Source organism: Dendrobates tinctorius, unplaced genomic scaffold, assembly GCF_039654945.1.
Source record: "Dendrobates tinctorius isolate UK_male_01 unplaced genomic scaffold, ASM3965494v1 ptg000232l, whole genome shotgun sequence".
NCBI classification, from domain to species: Eukaryota; Metazoa; Chordata; class Amphibia; order Anura; family Dendrobatidae; genus Dendrobates; species Dendrobates tinctorius.
The window spans coordinates 20,496,108-20,517,571 of record NW_027361899.1 but is presented as its reverse complement, the minus strand read 5'-3'; the positions used below and the strand labels follow the sequence as shown (position 1 = coordinate 20,517,571).

At 43.5% G+C, this 21,464-nt stretch overlaps 1 protein-coding gene across 3 annotated transcripts in view; it reads left to right on the top strand.

Moving 5' to 3' along the window:
- The window catches only part of LOC141060134 (calpain-8-like), a 77,401-nt gene that overhangs the window by 1,315 nt on the left and 54,622 nt on the right, over positions 1-21,464 (top strand). The gene's annotated exons all lie outside the window — the stretch shown is intronic.

Genomic DNA, 21,464 nt, shown 5'->3' with positions numbered 1-21,464 from the left:
CTTTGTAAGACGCACTTTTTTTCCCCCAAATTTGGGGGGAAAATAGGGGTGCGTGTTACAATGCAAACATACGTTTTTTGGGCTGCCGAGATTTCAGTGCCGAGATCTCCATCTGCGCTTGCACGGCGGCCATTTTCCAGGAAGCAAGCCACCGCGCAGGCATGGATGGAACGGCAGAGCCCCCCACGCAGCACGGGACAGAGCCCGGTGGCGGCGGCAGGCACCGGGGGACACAGCGCGGCGGCGGCAGCATCAGCACCCGAGGGACCCAGCGCGGCGGCAGCACCCGGAGGACCCAGAGCAGTGGTGGCAGCACCCCGGGGACAGAGTGGGCGGCAGCACCCCGGGGACAGAGTGGGTGACAGCACCCCGGGGACAGAGTGGGCGACAGCACCCCGGGGACAGAGTGGGCGACAGCACCCCGGGGACAGAGTGTGCGACAGCAACCCAGGGACAGACCGGTAAGCAATAAGACGCCTGGATTATAAGAAGCACCACCATTTTATTAAAAAACGTTTTTTCCTATTTTTCTCCTCAAAATTTGGTGGGGTGCGTCTTATAATCCGGAGCGTCTTATAAAGTGAAAAATACGGTATATACTCCTTATGTCCAAGTAAAAGGGGTCTTCAGTGAGCACAGTGATGTCTAGCTATCTTGAATATTTCACAAGTCTTGCGTATCCAGAAACTGCATAATCAGATAAATTGTTATAATATCTGTTTCCTCAACACTTTTGCTTGAAAACATTCCAAAAAAAGCCATCTCACAGAGAAATGTAGCAACATTAGTAAAACATTAAAAAAATAACAATAAACTTCAGATCTCACACTACCAAAAATATCTGTACAAATCAAAGCTATTACCATTCAAGGAATTCTCTCTCTATCTGAACAAGTTTTAACAACTAACCTTATAATTATAGTATGCAAAACAAAACCGGTTAACCAAGTCTCCAATTTCACAACATATATATAGAATATAAAATATAGAATGCATTCAAAAATTTTAACCACATGCTAGTACGCCTCCTGCTGGCAAATCATACACAAGACAAAAGACAGAATGAATTCAAAACTGGCACTGACATCAAATACTGCGAATCCTTGACACCAAAACACTTCACAATTTACCTATCCATATGCCAGCCTGATTTGTAGAGATGAAAAGTCTACACCTGGGCAAAACATACTTTTAGGGAGAGAGCAATCACTCAGTCACATCAACACGGTAATTGTAATTAGTATAATTACCCTTCCACCAGTATAACTTATGAACCTATGCTGCAGCTAAAACACCATCACCTTAGCCAGGTGATGTCCGGTGGGAACCCGGCAAGAAGTCACCAACCACTTAGAGGTTGGAAAATCACTCAGAGTAATCAAGCCTCTACTCCCACTTGCCCACTGGGAGAGACACAGTTCAGACTTCTGCGATCATCGGTCAAGCCAAGAGCAGGACCGGAAACAGAGTGACAGTGAATTTGCTCAGTACGTCTCCCTATCTTTTTTTTTTTCCATTTTCAGGCTGGCTGAGGTAACAATCACGTATGCAAACAACCAAAACAGCAAAGCAGAGAGGCAAAGCAGATAAGGCAGACAATTAAGGAAATTGTGACCAGGGTGGGTTTTTGGTGCTAGGACTTGTCAGATTGGTCACTGTTGTGAACTCTCTTAATTTGACTTTTGAGGCAAGGCTCCCTCTGGTGGATACTGCTGGTAGTGGAGCTGGTCAACATGATGTTAATCCAACAGCTGCAGAGGATGATTGGAGGAGTGGGGGTGGTGACTGGGAGTACATAAGCGAGCAGACTTCTCAGTGACCGCCGGTGATACTCCTTTCTGTGCTTTTTGAGGATATCTGTCTCCTGCCTGATCCTGCATTTTTCAGCTGTGTCATTTGCTAAACCCTTTGCATCTGTTTTTGCCTTGCTGTCAGGGGTCAGCTTGCTCCCCCTGGGGCTGCTGGCTCCTGCCCTGTATTTTGCATCTTGTGTTTGCTCAGTCCCCTGCTGTATTAGCCTGTTGCTTGCCACCAGTTCACACCTGAGTGCTGATATAGTGGGGGCTAGGTTGTTTAAACCTCAGTATTTTTGTACATCAGACGTGTTGGAATTTTAATTTTCTTGCGTGATTGCAGACAGTGCCTTTTCTGTCCTGTCCTATCTAGTCAGTGTGGGCCCCATCATTTGCTCAGTCTATTTTCTGTCTGTGTCTGTGCTTCATCTTGTCTCACCGACAATATATGTTTGGGGGCTGTCTATTCCTTTGGGGTCTGCTCCGGGGCAGTTTAGATTTCACCTTTCTGTCTTTAGGCTTAGTTAGTCCTCCGGCTGTGACGAAGTGTCTAGGGCATCGTAGGAACGCTCCACGACTACTGCTAGTTGTGTTGATAAGATTAGGGGTCTGCAATCCGATGAGTGACCAAGCTCTCTGGTGTTCGGATGGCATAGCCTTTTGCACTTTCCTCCTCGGTGACCCATTCATAACAGAATCACCGGCCAAAACTGCAGACTCTAGGGTACTCAAAAGAAGGAAAGAATTGTAAAAAAAAAAGTGTCAGAATTTTTTATATATTTTTTCCTCTTTTTTTCTCTGCGGCCGTAGGAGGATTTTTTCCTTAATGGAGACTAAGCAAGTGTCCGATCGTGTTGAGCAGCTCGCTGCTGAAGTGCAGAGAATCTCTGCTTATCTCGCTCAATCATCTGTTGTAGAACCAAAGATCTCTACTCCTGATGTGTTTTCTGGGGATTGGTCTAAATTTCTGCACTTTAAGAATAATTGTAAACTATTTCTTGCTTTGAAGCCTAACTCCTCGGGGAGCTTGGTGCAGCAGGTTAAAATTGTCATCACCCTACTGCGTGGCGATCCCCAGGACTGGGCCTTTTCTCTGACACCCGGAGATCCTGTTCTGGCTGATGTGGACGCATTTTTTCAAGCCCTGGGGTTATTGCATGATGAGCCTAATGCTATTGATCAAGCTGAGAAAACCTTATTGGCATTAAAACAGGGTCAAGATGCTGCTAAGTTATATTGTCAAAAATCCCAAAAGTGGGCGATCCTTACTAAATGGAACGATGATGCCCTAGCAGCTGTCTTTCAGAAAGGTCTGGCAGAATCCGCAAAGGATATTATGGTGGTATTTCCTGTCCCTTCTGGTTTTGACGACTCTATGTCGTTGGCCATTCAAGTTGATTGACGTTTACGAGAACGTAAAACTACGTGAGAGGTGGTGTCGCCTTTCAAACAAACCTCTGAGCCCATGCAATGTGATGGGGTTTTGTCTAGGGCGCAACGTCAAGAGTTTAGAAGGCATAATAAGTTGTGCTTCTTTTGTGGAGATGCTTCTCATGCTATTTCAGTCTGCTCGTTTTGCTCATTCATTTGCGATGAGCAGTGTGCAGCCTAAGTTTCTTTTGGCTGTTACCTTGATCTGCTCCTTGTCTACATTTTCCGCTAAGGCATTTGTGGATTCAGGAGCAGCTTTGAATCTGATGGATTTTGACTTTGCCAAATCTTGTTTGCTTTTGCGGCTGCTGCCTGACATTGAGCCCTCCCACTGGGCAGCACGGTGGCTCAGTGGATAGCACTGCAGCCTTGCAGTGCTGGAGTCCTGAGTTCAAATCCCACCAAGGACAACATCTGCAAAGAGTTTGTATGTTCTCCCTGTGTTTGCGTGGATTTCCTCTGGGTACTCTGGTTTCCTCCCACATTCCAAAGACATACTGATAGGGAATTAAGATTGTGAGCCCCATCGGGGGCAATGTGTGTAGAGTGCTGCGGAATATGTTAGCGCTATATAAAGATTATTATTATTTTTATTATTTACAGTACCGTCCCTTACATATCAAATTATATAGAGCCCTGTCTTTATCACATACTGTCCTCTCTTGTTAGATGTATAAAGCAATGACAGCAGATGGAGCATGGTAAAGCTTTTCTGATGGAGGCACTGATGGACTGGTCTTTTGGTCAGATGCTGCCCCGTCAGTAGTCATTTTATATCTAACAAGAGATATTCTGTCCCCGGGGCCTGTGGCTGCAAATATAGCTCTGTGAGATGCTGGATCTCTTCACCTTGCTTACAATTGGCAACGGTCGCAGATAGCTCAACTAAGCTGCCTGCCGGCACACATGTTATGAAGAATCCAGAAGAGACTTTGATTTCTTTAAGAATTCGTGTTGAATGCATACAAACAGCAGCAGGTAAAAAACACCTTCTTCAGACAAGCTGAAAGCACATGTGCCTCTAATGAAGCCAAGATGGAGACTGAGACACAGAGGGAAGAAGAAGGAAGTGACATCACACCCAGAAGAGGGAGACAGGGAGACAGAAGAGACAAACTTCATATAAAGAGAGGATTTGAGCTATGCAAAACACAGGAACACATAGCAAAAATAAAACAATATGAGAGACTGCAATACAGCATGTAAATGCACAGGACAGTCTGTAAAATGTCTCATTCATGAGGTATAACAAGAGAGGACTATGTACTTAAGAGAGGGTGCTGTTAACAAGAATACACAATATAAGGGAGGGTGCTATACATAACAAAAGATGATACTATATAATATTGAATGGCGATCCACATAGCAACCGAAGACGTTATACTGCATAATAAGGGACTGCTCCATACACAACTAGAGAGGATGCTACATAATAAGGGATGGTAAGAGGAAACTATGTAATAAAGGAAGGAGCTATACATAACAAGAAAGTACACTAAATACTACTATACATAATAAATGAGTATACTATATAATAAGGCTAAATGCCTGTATTCATGGGAATTGTTGTTGTGTTGCCCTATTATTTTTTGTCAGACAGCGTGCAGACTAGAGTTGAGCGATACCGTCCGATACTTCAAAATATCGAATCGGAATGGATCGGCCGATCTTTAAAAAAAGTATCGGTATCGCCGATGCCGATACCGGATGTCCCATTCAAGTCTATGAGACTTCCGGTATCGGAATTGGAAAAACCCTTTCCTGCCCTTGTACAGCCTCTCGGGGGTCTGTACGGGCCTTCCGGGGGTCTCTGCCGGCCTGCCGGGGGGCTGTGCCGGCCTGCCGGGGGGCTGTGTGGACTGCCCGGGGTCTGTACCGGCCTGCCAGGGGGCTGTGCCGGCCTGCCGGTGGTCTGTGCACCCTGTGGGGGTCTGTACCGGCCTGCCGGGGGGCTGTGCCGGCCTGCCGGGGGGCTGTGCACCCTGTGGGGGTCTGTACCGGCCTGCCGGGGGGCTGTGCCGGCCTGCCGGTGGGCTGTGCAGGCTCCGGGGGGGCTGTGCCGGCCTGCCGGGGGGGTTTGTGCAGGCTCCGGTAGTCTGTGCAGGCATCGTCCGATGGGACTACAAGTTCCATCGGGCGATGCCTGCTACCATGACAGTGATTGACACATTAGCCAATGATGGGACAGTAGTAGTCCCATCATCCGGCTAATGTGTTAAATGTAAAAAAAAAAAAATACTACATACATACATACTACATGCATGCTACATACATACTACATGCTACATATATACTACATGCATGCTACATACATACTACATGCATGCTACATGCATGCTACATGCTACATACATACTACATATATACTACATGCATGCTACATACATACTACATACATACTACATATATGCATCATACATACTACATATATGCATCATACATACTACATACATACTATATATACTACATGCATGCTACATACATACTACATGCTACATACATACTACATACTACATACATACTACATGCATGCTACATACATACTACATGCATGCTACATACATACTACATGCATGCTACATACATACATACATACATACTACATGCATGCTACATACATACTACATATATACTACATACATGCTACATACTATATACATACTACATACATACTACATACATACTACATATATACTACATACTACATACATACTACATGCATGCTACATACATACTACATGCATGCTACATACATACTACATGCATGCTACATACATACATACATGCTACATACATACTACATACATACTACATGCATGCTACATACATACTACATATATACTACATACATGCTACATACTATATACATACTACATACATACTACATACATACTACATATATACTACATGCATGCTACATACTACATACATACTACATGCATGCTACATACATGCTACATACATGCTACATACATGCTACATACATGCTACATACATACTACATGCTACATATATACTACATACATACTACATACATACTACATATATACTACATGCATGCTACATACATACTACATACATACTACATGCATGCTACATACTACATGCTACATACATACTACATACATACTACATATATACTACATGCATGCTACATACATACTACATGCTACATACATACTACATACATACTACATGCATGCTACATACATACTACATGCTACATACATACTACATACAGTACATGCTACATACATACTACATACATACTACATGCATGCTACATACAATACATTCATACAATACATACATAGACATACAGTACATATAACATAGAGTAACATACTTACCAATACTTGTCACATTGTTCCCCGAAGCCATTGTCTTTTACGGAATAAATATTAACATAACAAACCACAAAAATACTCACCCATGATCCGAAGCAGTCCACGAGTGTGTCCCACGACGATCTTGGGTAGAGAACTGCAGCATCAGCTGATGCTGCCACTCTCTACGGGCTGCAGGAATCCAATGACGGAAGGTAGGTATCCTTCCGCACTGTATTCCTCCGCCACTTAAAAAAAAAAAAGTCCCTAGTCTCACTTTATGGTAAAAGCTGTGTGGGAATTCCCACACAGCTTTTACCATAAAGTGAGACTAGGGACTTTTTTTTTTAAGTGGCGGAGGAATACAGTGCGGAAGGATACCTACCTTCCGTCATTGGATTCCTGCAGCCCGTAGAGAGTGGCAGCATCAGCTGATGCTGCAGTTCTCTACCCAAGATCGTCGTGGGACACACTCGTGGACTGCTTCGGACCATGGGTGAGTATTTTTGTGGTTTGTTATGTCAATATTTATTCCGTAAAAGACAATGGCTTCGGGGAACAATGTGACAAGTATTGGTAAGTATGTTACTCTATGTTATATGTACTGTATGTCTATGTATGTATTGTATGAATGTATTGTATGTAGCATGCATGTAGTATGTATGTAGCATGTATGTAGTATGTATGTAGCATGTAGTATGTATGTAGCATGCATGTAGTATGTATGTAGTATGTATGTAGCATGTAGTATGTATGTAGCATGCATGTAGTATATATGTAGTATGTATGTAGCATGCATGTAGTATATATGTAGTATGTATGTAGTATGTATGTAGCATGTAGTATGTATGTGGCATGCATGTAGTATGTATGTAGTATGTATGTAGCATGCATGTAGTATGTATGTAGTATGTATGTAGCATGTAGTATGTATGTAGCATGTAGTATGTATGCAGCATGCATGTAGTATATATGTAGTATATATGTGGTATGTATGTAGCATGTAGTATGTATGTAGCATGCATGTAGTATGTATGTAGTATGTAGCATGCATGTAGTATGTATGTAGTATGTATGTAGCATGTAGTATGTATGTAGCATGCATGTAGTATATATGTAGTATGTATGTAGCATGCATGTAGTATATATGTAGTATGTATGTAGTATGTATGTAGCATGTAGTATGTATGTGGCATGCATGTAGCATGTAGTATGTAGCATGCATGTAGTATGTATGTAGTATGTATGTAGCATGTAATATGTATGTAGCATGCATGTAGCATGTAGTATGTATTTAGCATGCATGTAGTATATATGTAGTATGTATGTAGTATGTAGCATGTAGTATGTATGTGGCATGCATGTAGCATGTAGTATGTAGCATGCAAGTAGTATGTATGTAGTATGTATGTAGCATGTAGTATGTATGTAGCATGCATGTAGCATGTAGTATGTATGTAGCATGCATGTAGTATATATGTGGTATGTATGTAGCATGTAGTATGTATGTAGCATGCATGTAGCATGTAGTATGTATGTAGCATGCATGTAGTATATATGTAGTATGTATGTATGTATGTGGCATGCATGTAGCATGTAGTATGTAGCATGCATGTAGTATGTATGTAGTATGTATGTAGCATGTAGTATGTATGTAGCATGCATGTAGTATATATTTGGTATGTATGTAGCATGTAGTATGTATGTAGCATGCATGTAGCATATATGTGGTATGTATGTAGCATGCATGTAGCATGTAGTATGTATGTAGCATGCATGTAGTATATATGTAGTATGTATGTAGCATGCATGTAGTATGTATGTATGTAGTTTTTTTTTTTTTTTAACATTTAACACATTAGCCGGATGATGGGACTACTACTGTCCCATCATTGGCTAATGTGTCAATCACTGTCATGGTAGCAGGCATCGCCCGATGGGACTTGTAGTCCCATCGGACGATGCCTGCACAGACTACCGGAGCCTGCACAAACCCCCCGGCAGGCCGGCACAGCCCCCCCGGAGCCTGCACAGCCCACCGGCAGGCCGGCACAGCCCCCCGGCAGGCCGGTACAGACCCCCACAGGGTGCACAGCCCCTCGGCAGGCCGGCACAGCCCCCCGGCAGGCCGGTACAGACCCCCACAGGGTGCACAGACCACCGGCAGGCCGGCACAGCCCCCCGGCAGGCCGGTACAGACCCTGGGCAGTCCACACAGCCCCCCGGCAGGCCGGCAGAGACCCCCGGAAGGCCCGAAATGATGGCGCATCATGATGCGCACACACCGCGCATCATGATGACGTCATTTCGGCTGTCAATCAACTTTGAACTTCCGATTCCGATGCCCGTGCCCGATATTGAAAAAATATCGGATGTCGGTATCGGAATTCCGATACAGCAAGTATCGGCCGATACCCGATACTTGCGGTATCGGAATGCTCAACTCTAGTGCAGACCCATTGAGTATGTCTTAATCTGATAAGGTATTATGAAAGACTTGGCACTCAGATAAGTAGAAATATGATGGTTTACTTACAGTGTAGTAGTACAGTGTGATGTTTCCGTCGGCAAGGACCTTCATCAGTACACACTGGTAAATTGTGCATGCACATGAACAAGCAGTGGATGCCACATCGACACTGAAATCACTAAGGACCCTTGAGGCCATACCACCAGACATTGTGTCTTTTCTACTCACAATTTCTACAAGCATTGGGTCAGATTGACCACAATTGAGTTTTGAAAGAGTGTGTGTGTGTAAACCCATGAAAGAGTTCTTTCAGAAGTGGATATAGGTTTCCCAGTACTAAGGGAACAATTCACTTTGATGTCCCTTCCTATACACAGCTTAACGTGAACCTGTCACTAGGTTTTTTCCATATGAGTTAAAGAAGTTGTCCACTACTATAACTTTTTTTTTCATAAATCTTGCTATTATGTGCCACTAAAAACATCCACCGTGTTTATTTTAGTAATATTACCTTTTATGATGCTCTAGCAGCACATCCTCAGTGCTGGCTCCAGCTCTCATGGGGTTAATCGACAACTTCATTTCTCCCGACTTATTGTGCTCTAAGGCTACTTTCACACTTGCGTTTTTTTGCACTGCGCTCCGTGCGCAGTGCAAGCGTGCATAAAAAACGAATCATGCGTTTTTTATGCGTTTTCTTGGTTTTTGTGCATGGTTTTTGAAAAAAAAAACACATGCGGTTTTTTGCGCTGACGTGCACATGACCATGCGCATGTCAGCGTTCCCATAGACTTTAATGGGTGTTTGGCTGAATTTTGTGCGCATTGTGTGCGCATGCGTTTTTTTAAACAGGTCGGACGCATAAAAAATGCAACAGGATGCATTTTGTGCGCCCGAGCGCACACTACAAAAAAACGCATACGCATGCAAATGCGCACCCATGTTAATAATAGGGAAAAACGCATGCGCAAAAATGCAGCGCAAAAAAACGCAAGTGTGAAACCAGCCTAATACTACAAGTTCCATGATTCATTGCACTGGCTTGTAAGCCAGCACCTAGCACACCCACTGCGAACCACACCCAAATCCCTCCCTCCTCTATCTTCAATGAAGCATCTTATTGTAAGGGTCTGTGCACAGGTTGTGGATTCTGCTGCGGATCCGCAACGGATTTGGCCCTGTGGATCCGCAGCAGATTCTCCTGCGTTGTACAGTACCATAATTTCAATGTAAAACAAAAAACGCTGTGCACACGCTGCGGAAACATCCGCAGCATAAACGCTGCAGGTTAATTTCTGCAGCATGTCAATTTTTTGTGCGGATTTGCAGCGTTTTACACCTACTCCACTATAGGAATCCACAGGTGTAAAAACGCAGGCAATATCCGCACAAAATCTGCACTAAATCCGCAGGTAAAACGCAGGTCATTTTACCTGCGGATTTATCAAAATCCGCACGAAAAAATCCGCAGCACATTCCGCAACGTGTGCACTAGGGTGACCGGATCTCATATGGGGGGAAAAAATGTCGGAATCTTGTTCGTCTGGACCCCACAAAACGATTCCCCTTTCCAGATATTGAGATAGCCAAAATTTCAGCTCGATCAAACGACGTTAACCCGTGCCGCTCGTCGCTCAAAGTTTGAAAAAATCCAAATTGAGGTATTTTAAGATTTAGGTATTTTGCATAGTCTGTTAGACTATAAAGAATGTGACAACAACATTGCAGAAATAGCCCTGACCAAATTTTCGAACCATTTGTGGTATTTGAATGCAGAGTTGGTGGGATTATCGTTTTTTGATCCCACCATTACAGACAATGAAAAGTTGTTAATGGCTAATAAATTGCTCAGTAGCACAGATGAACCATCAGAGCACGCTAACCTACATGAGTTGATAATTTTACATAGTTATCTAATCTATTCTAGAGCTTTTATTAAAGTAGTTTTTGAAACGTCAGAATATAATGCTCGGCATTTGCTTACAACTTGCAGGACATATTGCTTTTGTTCTTCATCTTTTGTCAGAAGGTCGTTAAAGTCGGTTACTTCCTACCTCTTTTAATTTTTCTTTCCTAACTTTTGGATTTACAACCCTAGCGTGCTCTGATGGTTCATCTGTGCTACTGAGCAATTTATTAGCCATTAACAACTTTTCATTGTCTGTAATGGTGGGATCAAAAAACGATAATCCCACCAACTCTGCATTCAAATACCACAAATGGTTCGAAAATTTGGTCAGGGCTATTTCTGCAATGTTGTTGTCACATTCTTTATAGTCTAACAGACTATGCAAAATACCTAAATCTTAAAATACCTCAATTTGGATTTTTTCAAACTTTGAGCGACGAGCGGCACGGGTTAACGTCGTTTGATCAAGCTCAAATTTTGGCTCTCTCAATATCTGGAAAGGGGAATCGTTTTGTGGGGTCCAGACGGACAAAATTCCGACATCGATTTTTTTTGGTCACCCTAGTGTGCACATACCATAACACATTGCAAGCATCAAGAGCACACGCACGAGCATGCACAAACACAGACATTGGGTATGTGCACACGTTGCAGATTCCAGTGTGGATTTTTCTGCACAGAATCCGCATCTATTGGCATAAAATGCAGATTGGTTTTTTATGCGGTTTTGATTAGTTTTTTCAGGCGGATTTGTAAGCTAAATAAAGATATGTTATTTAACAACAAAAAAAAAAGATTTGTGATGTCATTTCTGTCCAACCTCCTATTTTACATTTGTCCAACCCACACTCCATTACTCACACAGATAGATAGATAGATAGATAGATATATAGATAGATAATAGATAGATAAATAGATACATAGATATATCCATAGATATTTCCATAGATATATCCATAGATATTTCCATAAAAATATACATAGATATTCCATAGATATTTCCATAGATATATCCATAAAAATACACATAGATATTTCCATAGATATATCCATAGATATATCCATAGATATTTCCATAGATATATCTGTTCTGTCCTTACTAATGAACCAGGATTCATGCAGCTTATACAGGCAGCTAAACTGCTATAACGGGGAAACAATAAGAAGACTGTAGGTTGAATCTGTGCTTTATTGAACGTGTTGGTATGTTGGCGCGGTGAAACTACAAGTAAACATATAATACAGTCAGTATGGGGTACATAGGAATACATAATACACATAACATAGATTATCTGCGCTAATAGCTAACCAGGGGAGAGCTAACTAATCGGGGTGATCTAAAACAGGAATTAGATGTGGGAAGCGTGATTACCTATCGACGATGCTGACACAAGGGGAGTAGAGAAATGAGATCTTCACATGAAGCAGGCTTGATAGAAAATGGCAGACAGGAGAGAAGAATGGGGCTGGAATAGACAATGATGCTTTGCAAACTTAGCCAGAATACATTGTGGATTGGGGGGAAAACAAAACGAAAGTGAAATAAAATAACACTGCAGTTATTACTTTGGCCACTAGATGGAGCCAAGAACGCTAAACATTAAACTATATAGAAATCTGAACATTCTATAAATACAGCAATCATTGTATGTTGTCAAATAGACAGTTAAAGGTTGTGAATTATGTCGGAGACAGAACAATATCCATAGATATATCCATAGATATTTCCATAGATATATCCATAGATATTTCCATAGATATATCTATAGATATGTCCATAGATATTTCCATAGATATTTCCATAGATATATCTATAGATATTTCCATAGATACTACATCTATAGATTTATTCATATCTATTTCCATAGATATATTCATAGATACAGTATATCCATAGATATTTCCATAGATATTTCTATAGATATATCTATAGATATTTCCATAGACATTTCCATAGATATTTCCATAGATATATCCATAGATATTTCCATAGATATTTCCATAGATATATCCATAGATATTTCCATAGAAATATACATAGATATTTCCATAGATATATCTATAGATATTTCCATAGTTACATCTATAGATTTATTCATATCTATTTCCATAGATATATCCATAGATACAGTATATCCATAGATATTTCCATAGATATTTCTATAGATATATCTATAGATATTTCCATAGATATATGCACGCCCAGATCCAAGTGACACCCTCGGTCTCCTGTAATAAAAAGTAAAAAAATAAACAAACCGTATATTCCCTGTCCGATGCAGTCCAATTGATAACCAGTGTCCCACGACGATCTCCCCTATAGAACAGTGACATCAGGTGATGTCACTGCTCTATAGGGCCTCCCAGTGATGAACTGACAGGAGACAATGGCTCCTGCAGTCCATCACTGAGGTTACCTGAGTTTAGGATCTCACTTTACAGCAATGCTGCGTGAGAATTAGGGTTAGGGCTAGGGTTAGGGTTACGGGACCTCTTTCCCATCAGAGAGATACCTCTGCCTGTCATTTCATCTCGGGAGCCCCTGGAGAGCGGTCGCATCAGCTGATGTGGCTGCTCTCCATGGGAGATTGTCGTGGGACCCTCGTAATTAATGAATTATGGCAGAAAGGTAAGTATAGGTTGCTTTATTATTTTAATTTTATTACAGGAGATCGATGGCTTCGGGGAATTAAGTGCTTGGTGAGTCTGTACTCTATGTTATTTGTTGTATGTACTGTCTGTAATGTATGTTATATGTATGTAATGTATGTGTTGTTTTTTTTTTACATGCAACACATTAGCCGGATGATGGGACTACTACTGTCGCATCATAATAATAATAATAATAATAATCTATATTTACATAGCGCAAACATATTCCGTAGCGCTTTACAGTTTAACAGTTTCAAAACACAAGTCATAAGTAACAACTTTAACAATACAATAATTAAAGCAAAATAAGACGACCCTGCTCGTGAGAGCTTACAATTTACAATGAGGTGGGGGAGATACAAAGTACAGGTGTGTATTTACAATGATGTATTTACAATGATGGTCCAGCCATCTTGAGGGAGTGAGGGATGGATGGAGATAGAGAATGGGCTATACCTGCACACTTACACATAGAATCATTTTGATTAGTGAACGTAATAGGCCGCCCTGAACAAATGTGTTTTGAGGGAGCACCTAAAACTATGCAAATTGTGGATAGTCCTAATTTCTTGGGGTAGAGCATTCCAGAGGATTGGCACAGTGCTGGAGAAGTCTTGGAGTCAGGAGTGGGAGGTACGGATTAGTGCAGAGGTTAGTCGAAGGTCGTTTGCAGAGCACAGCTGTTGGTTAGGCCGATAGACAGAAATGAGGGAGGAGATGTAGGGGGTGCTGCACTGTGGAGAGCTTTGTGGGTGAGAACAAGTACTTTGAATTGGATCCTATAATGAATGGGCAGCCAGTGGAAGGACTGGCGAAGAGCGGACGCGTCCGAGTACCGATTAGCCAGATAGATGACCCTGGCTGCTGCATTAAGTATGGACTGGAGAGGGGATAGTCGAGTAACGGGTAGGCCAATTAATAGAGCGTTGCAGTAATCCAGGTGGAAGTGGATCAATGCTACAGTGAGGGTTTTTGTTGTTTTCATGGTGAGAAAAGGGCGGATTCTAGAGATGTTCTTTAGGTGTAAGCGGCAAGAGCGGGCAAGAGATTGTATATGGGATGTGAAGGAGAGATTGGTGTCAAATATAACACCCAGACAGCGTGCCTGCTGCCGGGGTGTTATTGTGGTACCACCCACGGAGAGGGAAATGTCCGATTTAGGGAGGTTAGTAGATAGCGGGAGCAGAAGAAGTTCAGTTTTGGAGAGGTTGTTTCAGATAGAGAGTGGACATGATGTTGGAGACTGCGGACAGACAGTCACTGGCGTTCTGTAGTACAGCGGGGGTAAGGTCGGGGAATGACATATATAGTTGTGTGTCATCAGCATAAAGATGGTACTGAAAGCCAAATCTGCTGATGGTCTGTCCAATTGGGGCCGTGTAGAGAGAGAAGAGAAGGGGGCCAAGGACTGAGCCCTGAGGTACCCAGACAGCGAGAGGAAGAGGAGATGACGTGGAGCTAGAGAACAAAACACTGAAGGAGCGGTCAGAAAGATAGGAAGAGAACCAGGAGAGAGCAGTGTCCATAATGCCTAGTGACTGGAGCCTAGAGAGTAGGAGATGGTGGTCAAGAGTGTCGAAAGCTGCAGATAGGTCAAGAAGAATGAGCAGAGAGTGGTCACCGTTACGTTTTGCTGTCAGAAGGTCATTGGTCACTTTGATGAGTGCAGTTTCTGTCGAATGTAGGGGGCGGAAACCGGACAGTGTGAGGGTCTAGAAGGGAGTGAGTGGAGAGGTAACGGGTAAGGCGGGAGTAAACTATGCGCTCCAAAAGTTTAGAGATGAAGGGGAGATTGGGGACTGGTCTGTAGTTGTTTGTGCAGGATGGGTCGAGAGTGCGTTTCTTTAGTAATGGAGTAACGATGGCGTGTCTGAAGGAGGATGGGAAAATGCCCGAGGAGAGGGAGAGATTAAAGATTGCAGTTAGGTGAGTGTTGACGACTGGAGAGAGAGACTGGAGGAGATGTGAGGGAATGGGGTCGGTAGTGCATGTGGTTGGATGAGAAGAAGAGAGGAGTCTGGAGACTTCTTCTTCTGTGATGGGATCAAATGTGGAAAGTGAGCCAGGGGAGATGCAGAAAGGGATGGGTGTCACAGCACTTGGTGGTTGAGAGCAGATTTCCTGATGGATATTATCTAATTTTTCTGTGAAGTGGGAGGCCAGGTGATCAGCACAAATGTCTGTGATAGGGACTTGTGCTTTTGGCCTGAGGAGGGAGTAAAAAGTGTCAAAAAGTTTCTTGGGGTTGTTGGCTGGTCAGGAGATCAGGGTGGTGAAGTAGGTCTGTTTGGCGAGGTGAAGGGCAGCATTATAGGTTCTTAACATAAATTTGAAGTGGATGAAGTCTTCTGGTGTGCGGGTTTTTCTCCATAGGTTGTTAGGCGTCGGGTTCCTGCAGCTGCACAGCAGGAATCCAGAGCCTCGCATTCTGTGGTCTCCCGTTCTCCATCGACTGCAGAGGAGCCTGCTCAGTGGCCGCATCGTTCCTGATGCTCTGCTCGGGCCAGCTCTGTGGGTCTGGCTGTCGCTGCCTCCTCTGGGTCAGCAATAGCAACGCAGGCTTCTCTGCAGCAAGCCACTCCAGAGGCTAAGTCCTTCCGTCGCTCCACTGAGCATGCTCAGGAGATGATCTCCCATTGGAGATCGGGAGTCACGTGCTCAGGTCCTTCTCCAGATCTGATTGGTCCATCTCAGAGATCTGGAAGGTCCCAGCTATAAAAGGGTCGCATGGCCGCTCGGCCATGCACTAGTATAGACTCTAGTTGCTAACTGTGTGAATGATGATGGATGTATGGACTTGCAAATGAATCATTAAGTTCCCCTCCCTCTGATATTATGTGTGTGGATAGGGAACTAGTGTTGGAGTCAGCGCACGGTCGGTCAGAGGAGATACGAGTCAAGCGGGGTCCCCTCTTGTCCGAGTCTGTTATAAATGAGTCACCGAGGAGGAAAAAACAAAACACAAGCTCTGCCCAGAAAATCAGAGGGGGTTGGAAACTAGGGGATTGCAGACCCCTAATCCTATCACACAACTAGTAGTAGCCGTGGAGTGTTCCTACGGTGATCCTAGACACCTCGTCACAGCCGGAGATCTAAATAAGCCTAAAGAGAGAAAAGGGAAAAACTGACTGCCCCAGAGCAGACCCCAAAGCAATAGGCAGCCCCCAACATATAATGACTGTGAAATAAGATGAAAACACTAACACAGATAGAAAGATAGGTTGAGCAAACGATGGGGTCCAAGCTAACTAAAAAGGACAGGACAGAAAAGCTGCTGTCTGCAATCCGAGAAAACCCTGCTAAAAATATTACCAACACAACTGATAAGCAAAAAGGACCCTGAAGTCAATAGACTTCAAACCCTATATCAGCACTCAGAATATTCTGAAAGCATAGCAAAAGAGAACACTGATCAAGGAATAAGAATCCAGCACACCCCCGGCCGGGGATGGCTGAACTCAAAAAGCAAGATAAACAAAACCAAAACTAATAAGTTCAGTAGCAGAGCAAAAACTTATCTTTGGGAAGCAGGAATCAGACTGGTCTCCAAGAATCCAGCAGAGAAATCACCAGCCACTCAGAAGGGCGTCGGCTGCCTTATATCCAGTCTGAAGTTCCCGTTACCCAGTCACAATCCACCTGATCAGGTGTTTGGTTTCTTTCACCAAATCAGCCTCACTACCTTCCTTCACCAGAAGAGGGAGATCCTCAGACACAAAAGGTGAATGAACAGATGAGCTCACAACACGAGTCCTTTGCTCCAACACTGCAGTTACGTCTCTCCACAGGAATCAAGGACTTTGCACCCACACCGCAGGCACCGGGGCTTCGCGCGGGGGACACTGTCTCTGCACTGGTCACTGTCTCTGCATGGACTATAGTCTCTGTACTGGGCACTGTATCTTCACGGGCTACAGTCTCTGCACGGGGGTCAGGGCGCACCTCTACTGTCACTGCAGACTCTGGTTTCACGTACTCACACGATGCAGTCTTTCTGTACCTTTCCCCCGTATGGGTCCCCTGCGCGGGCACTCTCTCTGCTCTCTGGAGCGCGGCTACCTCCTGCCCTGACTGCTGCCCAAGCTGCTCTGAGGTCTGCAGTGAGGTTGCAGTGCAGACAGGCAAGCAGCAGCTGGGTAAGAATGCCAAAGACATGCACAAGATGGCCCTCACTTTCCGACCACATGAGAAAATGACAGAGGAAGGCGGAGTAGGTGGCAACATGGACAGAGACAGCTGACATAATGGTTAGGGGCCGGTCTCGGTGCCTAAAGAGCAGCTGAGTTAGTAGCTAAGGGCTGACCGCATTGCACAGTGACATCCATCTTAATGGCTAGCTGCTGATGCACACCAAGGTCAAGGCCACGGCTAGGTGAAACTGTGCTTCCTGACATCTGGGACACCGGCATGCTATGCCCCCCTCCATACTTACCTCTCCCTGTTCCCCGCAGCTTTGGTATCTTCAGAGTCTTCTGACGTCAATAAAGTGCACCCTTTGTGCTGCGCAGTGCAAAGAGGCAGAAGACGCTGATTTTTTTAATGTATTGCACATTATATGGGGCCCATTATACTGTATTGCACATTATATGGGGCCATTATACTGTATTATTATATGGAGCACTATAGGGGGGCAATTATACTTTATGTAGTAATATATGTGGCCCATTATACTGTATAGAACATAAAATGGGGCCCATTATACTGTATAGAGTATTATATAGGTCGATTATACTGTATGGAGCATTATATGGGTTTATTTTACTGTATGGAGCATTATATGGTACCCTTAATACCATAAATAGAGTAAAATATGGGACCTATTATACTATATGGAACATACTATGCCCATTATACTGTATGGTGCATTATATGGGGCCCGTAATACTGTATGGAGCAATATATGGGGCCCATTATAGTGTATTGAGCAATATATTGTGCCCATTATTCTGTATGGAGCATTATATGGTGTTCCTTATACTGTATGGAGCACTATATGGAGCCATTATATCCTATATAAAGCAATATATGGGGCCAATTATACTGTATGGAGAAATATATAGGGTCCGCAATGCTGTATGGAGGCCTATGTGGTGCTCATAATACTATTTGGAGGACTATGTGGTGCCCATAATATTGTGTGGAGGACTTTGCTCACTTGACTGGAGACTTTTGAAAAACCCCAGAACACGCACTGTGCGCTACAAGGATTCTCTGGTTTCAGAGCTATTGTAGAATTTACAATAGATATCACTTAGGTAATGTAAGAAATTATTTGGCATTATACTATACCTATATTTCTTACCTGTGCATCATGAAACGTAGTATGTGTTAAAGGGGCCCACTGAGACTTTTTCCCGTGGCCCATGAAATCCTTGGACCGGCCAGGGCGCGGGTCACCATTCTTGAAGCCAGAACAGTGTGAACAAGTGGTCAGTTGGATAGCAGATAATGATTCCTGTATGTTTCCCAACACCACGCTATCTTCAACACAGTCCAGTCTCACTAGCTAAGAGTCTGGATCACATATTCCTTACCCTGATCCTCCTTCCTCTCACCATAGCTGCTCCCAGGAGACAAATGATTCCACACTTGGACATATATACACACTAGATAAAACCAAATCCATTTGGTTACCTTCTGGGATGGTCCAGGAGATTAGATTTTTTTATCAAACGTAATACACAATATGTTGTATATTGCATCTGCTGCCTTTCCTGCAAATTCAAATACATTGGATGTACCATCCATAAATTAAAAAAAAGGATAGCAGAACATTTATCAAACATTAATAATTAAAATGTTTCCTATTCGGGAGCTTCCAAACATTTAGTAAATGTTCATAAAGATTACACTTCACACTTTGCATTCTTTGGCTTCGAGAAAGTACATAATCCTATTCGGGGAGGTGACGGACATAAACAATTAACTATAAGAGAAGCGGTCTGGATCCTTAAACTGGATACTAAATACCCAAAAGGTATGAATATTAGAAATAACTTATTTTATATATACTAGCATATCTTTTCTTCCTGCGCCGCGGCTTTGTGACGTCGGTGTGGCATACTCCTTGTACATATTAATGCAATTTTGATTGTCGGTTGTGATTGTTTCAACTTTTCTATATATGATCTCATGTATTTGGTGCACCCTCCCAGGGCTGTGGGGTACTCGGTACCGGGCCGGTATCAGCGGGATGTGTCACAGCAGCAGGGACCCGGTCCGTGGCCCTGGGCGCCCAAGTAATGGGGGAATGTAATGGTTTGAATGAATAATTTGTGACGCCACCTGTGGTGTTTGGCAAGTGAGATGTTAGGCCGACGCTGCAAGCAGATCCTCTGGGGCTGGTGGTGTGTTGCAGCCAAGATGGTGAAGCTCCCCATAGGTGGAGCTGTAGCCCCAGGGCAGTGTAGATGTGGGGGAAGAGGAGAGGCACAAGCGGTGTAGAAGCTGGTACCCAGATGTAGCGGGGTTAGATGCATTGGCGCAAGAATGAATGGAGGACACCAGGGCTTGAAGTTCCAAACTTTACTCACAGTCTGTAGTACACACAGGTGCCTGCCTCCGTGCCGTGTCCTCCGGGTCCGGGACTCAGTCAACCTCCAGGCAAGATGGAATGCTCCCTTCCAACGCTCCACCAACATGTGCCTTTCTGAATGTCTCCTCTATAGCGCCTTTAAGTGTGAAGTACTGCCAGTACTGAGTTACACTGGAGTGCCTCCTGACAGATGTTCCCAAGAACTCTACTTGTATGGCAGACAGCTGTAGCCTGCTTCGGGGATTCTCTACTCCTGAGTCCCAGCTCACTATCCAAGTTGCTGTTGTGCCCCCAAGTCTTAGATGGAAGTAGTGCATTTACAGCCCACTACTCCACCGGTGTCTGCTGCAGAACCACCGGCCTTGCGCTTAGAACTTCTAGGCACGGTTCTTCCTCTAACCCACGTCCTCTTGATTCCCTTTTAGTCCTTCGTTCCGTTCTAATCTCTCTCTCTTATGGAAAATCAGGTTTCAGTTCAATGTCTTTCTCCTTCTTTCCTTTCCCTGCCAGCAGACCCAGGTCACTGAGATTTGCTACAGCACCTCCTTCCTCCATTCCTCTTCCAGGGATCTTCTTTCCTCACTCCTCTCTGAGTGGCTTCCTCTCTCAGACTGACCTGTAATCCTAAACCTTCCCGCTCTTTTATGTATTATAAACTCCACCCGCCTCCCAGCATGTTTCGTGTTCCAAGCAGGGAACCACCAAAGGTGCTCTGCTACTCTCTAAGCAAGGAGCCGCAATGTGGCTTTGCTGAACTACCGTGTTGTGTGGGATGTAGGTGTTGGAGCGTGGTCAGGAGCCTCCAACTTACCTGGATGGTGGGGCACCACACATCAGGAGGAGGTGCAGTACATCTGTGGCGACTGAGCCTCAGGGGCACCACATACCCCCCTGTTAAACACAGCACATCCGCGGGCTGCAAGGCAAACAAAGTTGACAACACAGGAACATACAAATTTTTGTAATGCTGAATAAACATTTCTTATACTAAACTTCCCAATGTGGGAGGTACTCATTCTTGAACGTTGCAAACAATTCTTAATTAACTATCTAAAATCTTAAGTCAAAAGTGCAATTTTAAATACAATATGTAATTCAGAGTGCTATTGTCTGTTACTCACTATCACTTCAGTATTCTTCATCAACACATTTCTTTCCATCTTTAATCCACATTTTCTACTTTCTTTTAACTCTGAGTGACAACCGTAGTGCCTGGTTCATCACCTACATTTTCAATTCTTTATTCAAATCTCCCATCTCTCTATCAAAACATTCTTAATTCTATATAAAAGCTATTTCCTAGTTACCAATACTCTTATAAGACACATCATTATCAAATACTTCACAT